This window comes from Euphorbia lathyris, chromosome 8 (genome assembly GCF_963576675.1).
Source record: "Euphorbia lathyris chromosome 8, ddEupLath1.1, whole genome shotgun sequence".
NCBI lineage: Eukaryota > Viridiplantae > Streptophyta > Magnoliopsida > Malpighiales > Euphorbiaceae > Euphorbia > Euphorbia lathyris.
Genome location: NC_088917.1, coordinates 50,145,984 through 50,157,877, shown reverse-complemented (window position 1 = coordinate 50,157,877; position 11,894 = coordinate 50,145,984). Strand labels below are relative to the sequence as shown.

The following is an 11,894-nucleotide window of genomic DNA, read 5'->3' as shown; positions in this document are numbered from 1 at the left end:
AATAAGATTTATTCTATCATGAATTGCATGATATAAAAATAGAGATCGAATAAAGAATTTATTTACTTAAAATCATTCACTCGAGACAATTTTCTTAAAATCGTATCGGAGATTCGTGAAAAATTTGAAAATATATTACCCGTATAGAAATATTATTTCTATCGATAATGATAACCTAAACAAATAATCATATTAACTTATGAAATGTTAAGTTATGTGTTGCAATATATATATGTGTTGCATTTGCATAAATATCATTTGTTGCATTTATTATTTGTTTTGCAAAATAATATCTTTGTTGCATTTATTCGTATTTGTGTAGAAATGGATATATGTATGTCTCCTCCCACACTTAAATTGGACCATGTCCTCATTGGTGCAAAAAGTGAGAAAACATAAAATACGAAATAAGGCATACGGAACAAAGATTGAAATTGAGCAAATTAAACATTCAACATAAAATTAAAAATTGTACCAAACATAAGAAAATGAAAATTGTACCAAACATATAACAAGATAAAAAATAAAATGAAAGGAAAACAACCTAAGCTTGAGGTGGTGAATCGGGAGGTGTAGGTGACGTCTCCACATTGCGGCGTCGGAAAAAGGAAAGCATCCGATGCCGAGTCGATCGATGTTCACGCCTCAAAAGGTTGAGGTTGTCATTCATCACCATATTGTTTTCAACCAAATCATCAATTCTGAAGTTCATTTGACGGTTGTTGGAATTGAGGTGATTGGGGTTGTGCTTGAGCCGGTGGTTCATCTTCCTCTCCTTCCGCATCTCCGCCGCCTTCGGTACCGAACGGAAGTCTAAGAAGTGCATATCCACAAATTGGCGGTCGACTTGTGAAAAATGTTTGAAACGAACGGCTTCTTTCTCCGAATAGATGTCAAAATAAGCTCCGCATTGAACCCGAAGGCGATTAGCTTCCGTAACAGCGGGCTTGTTACCAACACGCTTAGTCTGAACCATGGTGATGGTGTTTAGGGGCTTAGGGTTTGAGAAAAAGAAGAAGAAGAAGAAGAAGTGGTGGAGAGAAATACCAAAGCTTGAAGATGAGGTTGGGGGTTGTGAAATGGAAGTGATTGAAAATAGGAAATAGGATAGAAATTGGAGTGAATAAATTGGGAAGAGGAAAAGTAGATTTTTTGGGGAAGAGTTTAGAGTAAGGGATTGGGTAAAAATAGAGGTGATGTGAGGTTTGTGTAAGAGGTAGGTTTATATAGGGTGATTAGGTGAATGTATAGGTAGAATAGGAATAGGAATAGGCAAAAATATTGGCAAAATCGGAATCAATAGGGCAGAAATCACGCGTGTCGCGACCGCGAACGGCAAAGCCGCGGTCGCGGCACGCGAATTTCAGGCAAATTTCGCCCTGAAATCTTGCCTAAGTTGCTGCTCATACCGAGAATTTCTTAATTCTCGGTAGAGAATTGGGTAAGATGGCCAATTTTGGTGCCTTTTGACTTGGTTTGTGCATTTTTTGTTGTGGAATGGTTCCTGAACTTAATATTAAGTGTTCCTGTACTTAAAACTAAAATAAATGACATTAATTGCAAGGAAAACCAAAAGTTTAACCTTAATAAATTGAATTAAAATAAATTTATTATGAAGAATTAATGAAACTTAAATGTGCATTTATGCATATAAGTTAAGAGAACCACATTAAATGCATAATAAGGGCATGTTAATACATATTTAATACATGAATTGAATTGATTAAATGTAAACTTAATTCATTGAAAATAAATTGAGTTACAAAATAAAATTAAACGTGGATAAATGTGTGGAAAAATAGAAAAACATATTTAGTTCAGGTGAATCCTTTTTATCCGAATATGAGTAAGAATAATGAGAGATCCATATGAGAATATGCTAAGTATAGATAATGGATCAAATGGATAATTCTAATAAAATTAAGAATTGAACTAAATAAGATTTTTATTAAATAAACATATGTACAAAATAATGAAAACAAACCAATAATTAAAACAAAACAAAATATATACAAAAATAACAATGAAAAACAGAAACTATTCTACATATTCATCCCTATCTAACGGGATATTTCTGGCCTTAATACGATCAATTTGAAACTGCACGAAAGTTTCACGTTCCGGTGCAGACAAAAATTGAGGCCCTGCTCGAAAGACACGTTTCACAAGTCCTTCGTGCTCGAGAAATTCATAGTCAATTATCGGGAAGAATTCATCATCACTCCAGGGAACATCAATAGTACCCTTTGAGCCGAGAATTATTCCACAGATTATATTGCCGAACCCAATCTTCTTATCTTTGGATCGAGAAGCGGCGACAAGACCTTCCATCAGAATTTTGGAAGAATCCACTGCATTGCCCTAGAATATATCTCCAAGAACATACAAATCAGTGTCACGGACCACACTACTGAATGTGCGCCCGAATAAACTGTGACACAGGAATTTGTGTAAATACAGTATGGAGTTGGAGCGAAAAGAGTGATTATAGGCGAGTTTTGAATTGAATCGCCAGAATCCAGTAAGCATTCTCCAAATGTCCGAGGATGTCATGTCTCGTCCAGGATGACATTTGATTGTATCCCTTAGGGGAAAACCAAACCAAGCATGCAACTCGGGATAGCCGAAAGTGAAGATTTCGCCTTCTCGATGAAAACTGAGACGTACTCGGCGTTTATTAGTAAAACGAACGGTACAGAAGAATTTGAGTATCCAGTCGCCTATTATTGGAAATCGCATTTGGGCGAATTTTGTCCACCCTAGGCGCTCCATATAGCGGCTCATGTCATCAGTAATGCCTAATTGGCTATTAAGAAATTCATCCATATACAACATTCCGGTGAAGAATTTGTAACGGTGATTCCAATAACGTCTACCTTCATCGTGGTTGAAGATAAGGAAAGGCGCCCCATATCGCTTGGATAAGTCTGGGCGTTTGTTGATTGAGGCAGCATTGTGCCTAGGTGATTTGTATTTGGTAGGCATAGTGCAAAAGTTAGTGTTACTTTAGCAAAGAATGGTATTTGTGAAGAAAAATCAGAGTTCTGACAAAGATGAAAAAGAATTGTAACAGAACTTGAATCCTCTAAGATTAATTTATAAGAGTTTAGGATGAAAAGAGGTATTGTTTAAATTGTGAAAAGGTATAATTTGTACCTTTCTGGAATGAAGAAACTTAATGTTTCAATTGCCAAGAGGTTCGTCGAAAGGGTGAGAGTGTTTCAGGCCTGATAGTGCAGGAAACACGCGTGTCGCGACCGCGAATGGCAAAGCCGCGGTCGCGACACGCTGATTTTCATGCGAAAATCAGGCATCAAAGCCACCTCCTGATTCACGGTAGAGAATTTAAAAATTCTCGGTATGAACAGAGAAATTCGAACCTGTTTGTGACATTTTTAAATGAAGGGATTCTCGGCAGGGAATTCTAAATTCTCGGCAGAGAATTGCCTGAAACTTCAAATTCATCTTAATTTCCTAAAAATCAAATCTAAAATCATGAAATATAAATATTTTATGTATTTAAATCATAACATAAAGTTATCTAATAAAAATGGCATTTTGAAAATAAAATAAAATAATAATAAAAATAAAATAAAATAAACAAAATCATAAAAACAATAAAACAAAATAAACTGTGTAAAATAAACTGAGTAATTCATACGTCAGATAATCTTGTTACGAACTCAATTCCTAGTTGGGAAATATTTTCGTAATAGATTTTACATCGATTACCATTAACTTTGAATCGAACTCCGGTAGGACCTTCCAGTTCTAAAGAACCGTAATCGAATGTTTTGACGACTAAATATGGTCCTAACCATCTGGACTTAAGTTTTCCTGGAAATAAACGAAGTCGTGAATTAAATAACAGCACTTTATCCCCAATATTAAAGTGTTTAACTTTAATTTTGGCATCGTGCCATTTTTTCATTTTTTCTTTATAAATCTTTGCATTTTCGTAAGATAGATGACGTAACTCATCTAACTCATTTAAATTGAGCAAAAATTTCTTACCTGCTTGATGTAAGTCAAAGCTAAGTTCTCTAATAGCCCAATAGGCTTTATGTTCTAATTCGACTGGCAAATGACATGCCTTACCATACACCAAACGGTACGGAGTCATTCCTATTGGCGTTTTAAATGCATTACGGTATGCCCATAACGCATTATTGAGTTTAGAAGACCAATCTTTTCTAGAAGATGAAACTATTTTTTCGAGAATCCATTTGAGTTCTCTGTTTGATATCTCCGCCTGACCATTTGACTGAGGATGGTATGGCGTTGATACGCGGTGGCGTACTCCATATTTTTTCATAAGCGTTTCAAAACTCTTGTTTATAAAATGAGTACCACCATCACTAACTATAACTCTTGGACAACCAAATCTACAGAATATATCGTCAAGAAAATTAACGACAACCTTAGAATCACTCGTCGGGGTTGCGATTGCTTCAACCCACTTTGAAACATAATCAACGGCAACTAATATGTAAGTTTTACCATTGGAAGGGGGAAAAGGTCCCATGAAATCTATCCCCCACATATCGAAGACTTCAACTTCTAATACGGTTGTGAGGGGCATCTCATCTTTCCTTCCTAGATTTCCTGTTCTTTGGCACTTATCACAACGAGTAATAAATGAACGGACATCCTTAAACATCGTAGGCCAAAAGAAACCACTTTCAAATATTCTAGCTGCTGTCTTGTTAACTCTATTATGTCCTCCATAAGAGCTAGAATGACATTCTGACATTATGGATTCAAATTCATTTTCACCAACGCATCTCCTAATTATCCCGTCACCACAAGTTTTGAACAGAAAAGGATCTTCCCAAAGTATTGTTTAATATCGAAGAAAAATTTCTTTCTTTGGTGGGAATTAAATCCTTCCGGAACAATATTGGCTGCGAGATAATTAGCAATATCTGCATACCAAGGTGATATGAAACTTTTCATTTGATAGAGATGTTCATCAGGGAAATCATCTCGTATACCGATAGTTTCACCTATAGGACCGTTTTCATCTTCAAGTCTCGATAGATGATCGACGACAAGGTTTTCAACTCCCTTTTTGTCTTTAATTTCTATATCAAATTCTTGCAATAATAAAACCCATCTAATTAGACGTGGTTTTGCATCTTTTTTAGCAAACAAATATCTTAATGTTGCATGATCGGTATAAATAATAACTTTTGAACCTAATAAATATGACCTAAACTTGTCACATGTAAAAACTACGGCTAACATTTCTTTTTCTGTTGTGGTGTAGTTTAATTGTGCACCAGACAGTGTGTGACTTGCATAATAAATGACATGAAGTTTCTTATCCTTCCTTTGACCTAAAACACATCCGACAGCTAAGTCAATTGCATCACACATAATTTCAAAGGGTAAATCCCAATCAGGTTTAGCAATAATAGGTGCACTGACTAAAGCATTTTTCAATGTTTCGAAAGCTTTAACGCATTCTTCATTAAAATCAAAGGTTGAATCTTTCATGAGTAAATTAGTAAGTGGTTTGGAAATTACAGAGAAATTTTTAATAAATCTTCTGTAAAAACCAGCATGTCCTAAGAATGATCTTACTCCCTTAACAGTAGTTGGAGGGGGTAATTTTTCTATTACTGAGGTTTTTGCTCTATCTACTTCTAATCCTTTTTCAGATATTTTGTGACCTAAAACAATTCCTTCGTCAACTATGAAATGACATTTTTCCCAGTTTAATACCAAATTTGTCTCTTCACACCTAGACAAAACTTTATCCAAGTTTTCTAGGCATGAATCAAAAGAATCTCCATAAACTGAAAAATCGTCCATAAAAACTTCCATGATATCTTCAATGAAATCATTAAAAATCGCAGTCATACAACGTTGAAATGTTGCAGGTGCGTTACATAGACCAAAGGGCATTCTCCTATATGCAAATGTTCCGTAAGGACATGTGAAGGTTGTTTTATCTTGGTCATCCGGGTAAATGTATATTTGAAAGAATCCGGAGTAACCATCAAGAAAACAGTAGAAAGCATGACCGGCTATCCTTTCGATCATTTGATCAATGAAAGGAAGAGGAAAATGATCTTTCCTTGTTGCTTTATTTAAATTTCTATAATCTATACAAACCCTCCAACCAGTGGTGGTTCGTGTGGGTATTAATTCTCCTTCTTCATTCCTTACAACTGTTATGCCTCCCTTTTTAGGTACACAATGGATTGGACTAACCCATTCACTATCCGAGATAGGGTAGATGATTCCATTGTCCAGAAGTTTAGTAATCTCATTTTTTACTACTTCTTTCATGTTCGGATTTAGGCGTCTTTGCATATCCGCTTTAGGTGGCTTATCTTCTTCTAAGTGAATTCTATGCATTACAATACTTGGATTAATACCTTTTAAGTCAGAAATTTGCCAACCCATACTTCCTATCCTACTTCTAACAACTTCTTTCAATTTTTCTTCTTGAACTTGTGTCAACTTGTTAGAGATAATTATAGGTAGAGAATCGCCTTCGCCTAAGAAAGCGTACCTCAAATGACCTGGTAATTCCTTAAGTTCTAATTTAGGTGGAACTATTATTGAAGGCGGAACTGGTCCATCTTCTCGAATCAAAGGTTCTGGGTCCTTATCTTCTAGTTCCTCACTCATTATAGGTTCTATTATTTCTTCTTTTTGAACAATGTCATTTACACATTCTTCAATTAAATCAAGTTTCATACAAGCGAAATCCTCCATAGGATATTTCATCGCTTGATTCATATCAAACTCAATCTTATCATCTCCTATTCGTAAAACTACTTTCCCTTCCGACACATCAACTAGAGCACGTCCCGTGTTCATGAACGGTCTACCAAAGATTAGCGGACAATTTACATCATAAGCAAAATCTAAAATAACGAAATCGGTAGGAAAAATAAATTTGTCAACTTTAACTAAAACATCCTCAATTATACCGTATGGTCTTTTAGTGGTTTGATCCGCTAATTGCAAAACCATATTGGTACGTTTGATGTCTTCTTCTAAGCCTAACTTATTAAAAATAGATAATGGCATCAAGTTAATGCTTGCTCCTAAATCACAAAGACAACTTGGGAATTCTATATCTCCCAATTTACACGGAATGGTAAAACATCCGGGATCTTTGAGTTTTGTGGGCAAATTGCTTGACACAATCGAACTGCAATCTTCAGTTAGTGAAATGGATGAAATCCCTTCCCAACTGATTTTCTTTGAAATTAAATCTTTGAGGAATTTTCCATAGTTGGGAATTTGCGTAATTGCATACATAAACGTCAAATTAATATGCAAATTCTTAAGTTTGTCTAAAAATGTTAAAAGTTGTTTATCATAGTCCTTGTTGCGGACTTTGTGTGGAAAAGGTGGTTTGGGTACAAAAGTTTTTGTACTAGAGTCAATCGGTGCATCTTTTTGTTTTAATGTATCTTCTTTGGGTTTTGGTAAATTAGTTCCACGTAAAGTCGAATTTCCGCGCATTTCCGGGCCTAAGTAGTTTTTCCGTGAACGAAGAGTGATAGCCTTAACATGCTTTTTCGGATTTTCTTCCGTATGGCTTGGAAGACTTCCCTCTTTGCGCGATGGAATTGATTTAGCGAGTTGTCCAATTTGAATCTCCAAATTATGGATGCTAGATGATTGGTTTTTAATAAGCTGATCGAATTTATTCTCGATTCGTTTAAAACCATCGTCGTGATTACTTATTTTTCCGCTCATCGCATCAATGAATTTGTCGATTTTAGAAGATAAGGTGCTAATCATATCTCTTGATTGATTTTGATAATTAGTAGTACGATTTTGATTAGCATTAACATTATTATTGTTATTATCTCTCCAGTTAAAGTTAGGATGATTTCTCCATCCAGGATTATATGTATTGGAATAAGGGTTATTAGTTTGGTTTTGCCCTTGGACAAAGTTTACCTGTTCAATTTCACTCATACCTTCGTAATCCACATTCGTTTGGATTGGTTGACCATTAGGATCACACAGTGCCATAAACCTATCAATTTTGTGCGACAAGGCAGAAAATTGGGCTTGCAGCATCGCTACTGGATCAAGATTCACTATACCTTTAACTGATGATGTTGTTGAGGATGATGGTTTCGCTACTGGTACGTGTCCACGTTCCGCGGGCCACATACTGCTGTTGATTGCCATTTCCTCCAAAAGTTCTCTCGCTTGGGCAGATGTTTTCTTCATGAATAACCCTCCAGACATAGCATCCAATGAACCTCTAGTTGTAGGATTTAGTCCATTATAAAATGTTTGCATTAAAAGTTCAGCGGGCAATTGGTGGTGTGGGCATAAACGTTGAAGTTCTTTAAAACGTTCCCAAGCCTCATAAAGAGTTTCATTATCATTTTGAGAAAAAGATGTTAACTCTTTAATGACTCTTGCGGTTTTTGCTAAAGGGAAAAATTTTGATAAAAATGCTTGGGCTAATTGCTCCCAAGTCTCAATTGATGCGGCTGGCATAGAAGTTAACCATTCTTTGGCTCGATCCTTCAAAGTAAAAGGAAAAAGGCGAAGTTTGATTGCTTCTGCAGTTACATCAGTAATTTTAAAAGTGTCACAAATTTCTAAGAAATTTGTCAAATGGGTGTTAGGATTTTCGTTAGGTAACCCGTAAAACGTTACATTATTTTGCAATATATTAAGCAACGCATGCTTAATTTCAAATTGATTTGCATTGATTTGGGTCTAACTATACTGTTTGTTTCACCGGCCACTCCTGGCCTAGCGTAATCCATAAGTGTGGCCATAACTTCTGGCTCGGTAATTTTAGTTTTTATTGGGGTTTGGTTTTTCTTTTTCTTTTCTTTCTTGTTCTTTTTAAGGGTTCTTTCAATTTCTGGGTCAATAGGATCTGGTGACGTGCCCGAACTTCGAGAACTGCGCATGAACTTGAAATTTTGCACGAACCGAAACTACCTACAAAACAGAATTTGAAAAATAAATATGTTAGTAATTGAAAATAATTAAAAATATAAAAGTTTGAATAAGTATGAATAAACCTAGATTCATAATAAAACACTAAAAATTTAAAATTTTGTAAAAAATTTTGGCGTTTCCCCGACAACGGCGTCAAAAACTTGTTGAGCGATTTCCGCAAGTGCACGGTATACGCTTGTAGTAATAAAAGATATCGATCCCACAGGGAACGCTTTTTTAACAAAACTTATTTACAATCGGTTAAATTTACTTTTAGGTTTATGATATGGAAAAATCATTTAATCGGTTTTGGTTTTGAAATAGCTAGAATGAGAATTAGATTAGAATATGAAGATGTTAGAAAATATCTGATTAAAAATGAATTTGCAAAACATGAACGTTTTAGTACTTTAGAAAAGTAAACAGGTATATTTGTTTGCATTAAGCAAAGAAACAACTTTAAACTTTGTACGAATTATAAAGATGAAATAAATGACGGAACCTCTAATTAATTGGCTTTGAACGCGACAAAACCCTTATCCGGGATAATTGCCCTTAACCAAATTAAAACTCTACCGAGATAATAATTTGCCTAAGTGTTCAACAAAGTTTCCTTGTAAAGATTTTGGATTAAATACGTTTTAATGAAAACACCAGCATCAATCCACTTCGGCTCATTTACCAAAGTGCTGCATAAAAATCTATCGAATAGAACGGACTTTATTAGATGAAATATAAATTGATACAAGTTTACAGAGAACATGGAGCATTGAATTCTTCGACGGCGTGCAAGTGAACGGGTTGTCAATCCTTTCCTTGGGTTTCGTTCGAGTTTGTCAGGCTCAGGGGCGAATCCTCTACTCAATCTTCTCGCTGAATCTTCGTAATAGAGACTGGGTCGGTCTACTACCAAAATGAAAACTAAACTGGAACAATGTCTAAACGCTACTGAATTTGTTATTAATTTGTAAACAATGTGTGTACATCATATTGCTTTTGAACAGAATCGAAATCTAACTTCTGAATCACTTGATTCGGAATTTCTACATAAATTCTACACTAATTTCTTTCTTCTACACATATCACATTATATCATTCTTTTCTTCAACTCTCCATCAACTCTTTATTTATAGATATTGAAGAGTCTTGATCGAAGTGTCGTGTCCGTTGTGAAGGATCGTGTCCGTTGTGAAGGAATGTCTTTATCCACCCGAACGATCGCGTTCCGTCGAAAACGAAAGTGTGTAACTAGGCTTCTAAATCTCCTGCTCGTACCGAGAATTATCAAATTCACTACCGAGAATGGGGGAGCATCAATTGTACTTCGGACGAAGGGTAAAATGGCTGAAGGACGCGTGTCGCGACCGTGAAAAGGGGAAGCCGCGGTCGCGGCACGGAACATTTTTCATTTTTTCGCTCTCGTTTGTGTCCTCGACTTGGCGTTATTAATTTTCGTCGTCTTCGACTCCTTTTGTAGGGCTTTTCTTCTATTTTCGAGCTCTTTTACTCCTATTTGGATTTTACCAAATATTTATGTACCTTGCATGAAAGAAACATATTCGAGAGTAAAAGCTTTCTAAATAGTTATAAACAGCATAAATTCGTAGCAATATTGATGTAATTATTGATAATATTTTAGGTATATTTTGGGCTTAACATAAGTTACCTAACTAATTAACATATAAAGACAAAAGGGTAAATTGGGTTAGTAGTAAAGGGGTGGCATGATTGTAAATAGGGAGTGGCATGGGTTGTAAATAAGGAGTGGTAAAGGTGTAATTAAGGAGTGGTCCCAAGCATGAAGAACTTGGTGAAGAAGTTTACTCCAGACGGGACACGCCCCGCGTAGGCCTGGCTACGCCCCGCGTGGTGCAGCTCCTGATCCTGGCGCGTCTTGTTGATGGGGTTTACGCGTGGCGTCTCTAGTGTTACACCCCGCGTAGTGGACCTCCTGAGTAGAACTTGTTCCCTGTGCTTGATCTGTGCCCGCGTATGAGGAAGCACGCTCCGCGTCCTTGGTGGTACGCCCCGCGTACATGACCTCCTGAAACTGGTTCTCTTGAAGGTTCGATCCACGCTCCGTGTATTGGACACTACGCTCCGCGTGGAATGCCTTAGTGATCCCCCTTCCGCGTGGGTTTCTTCCTTTCTTTCGGCTCTGGGTTCACGCTCCGCGTGTCTTATCTTACGCCCCGCGTACGAGTGCAAGATGCCCTCATCACAATTGCGCTTGGATTCGACATCTAATAGATTGGTATTTGTTGTCCTAGATGCGACAGAAGCAATGTTGTCGCAAATGCGACGACATGTGTCGCATTTAAAGCAAGTTTACGAAGCTAACGAGACATCATGTAAGTTCAGGGAGACAATTAACTATTTTGGACAAGTTGAAGGGACAAGTGATACATTAAGCCTAATCTATACTATATATAATTACGGAAGCAGAGAGAAATGAGAAGAAGTGTTTTAGAGGTCTTTTTGATGAGTTGTCAACGTAATAAAAAATCAGATTAAAAATATTTAATTAATTAAAAATAAATATTTCATTAGTTAAAAATAACAAATTTATATTTATAATATATTAAATAATTACTAGCCTATTAATTAAAATAATAAAAGAAAGCAAGAGTTATGGGAAGATGAAAAAACACAAAGCAAAGAAAATCCAAAAGTCACAAATAAACTTCTATATAAAGCATGATAGATAGTATTCCACCATTATATTCATTGGTCACGATAGATAGTATTATATTTCTGAAGGTAAATATTCAATTTTTTCATATGTTGTAGTTATTTTGTTCTCAATTATGTTGTTGTTTTATTTTTATTAAACAATAGTTGTTATAGTTTCATCTTTCAGATTCATTTCTGTTGTTACCCAGGTTCTATATCTCTCGCTATCTTATCCATGTTTTCTTTTTTATTTGTCTTTTTTTTTCCAAACTGATAGC

At 35.8% G+C, this 11,894-nt stretch overlaps 1 non-coding gene across 1 annotated transcript; it reads left to right on the top strand.

Annotated features, from left to right (window-relative positions):
* Positions 1 to 8,299: 8,299 nt before the first annotated feature.
* LOC136205011 (small nucleolar RNA R71) lies at positions 8,300 to 8,406 on the top strand. Its single transcript, XR_010675819.1, has one exon. It is a non-coding gene; the product is annotated as a small nucleolar RNA R71 (small nucleolar RNA).
* The last annotated feature ends 3,488 nt before the right edge of the window (positions 8,407 to 11,894 follow it).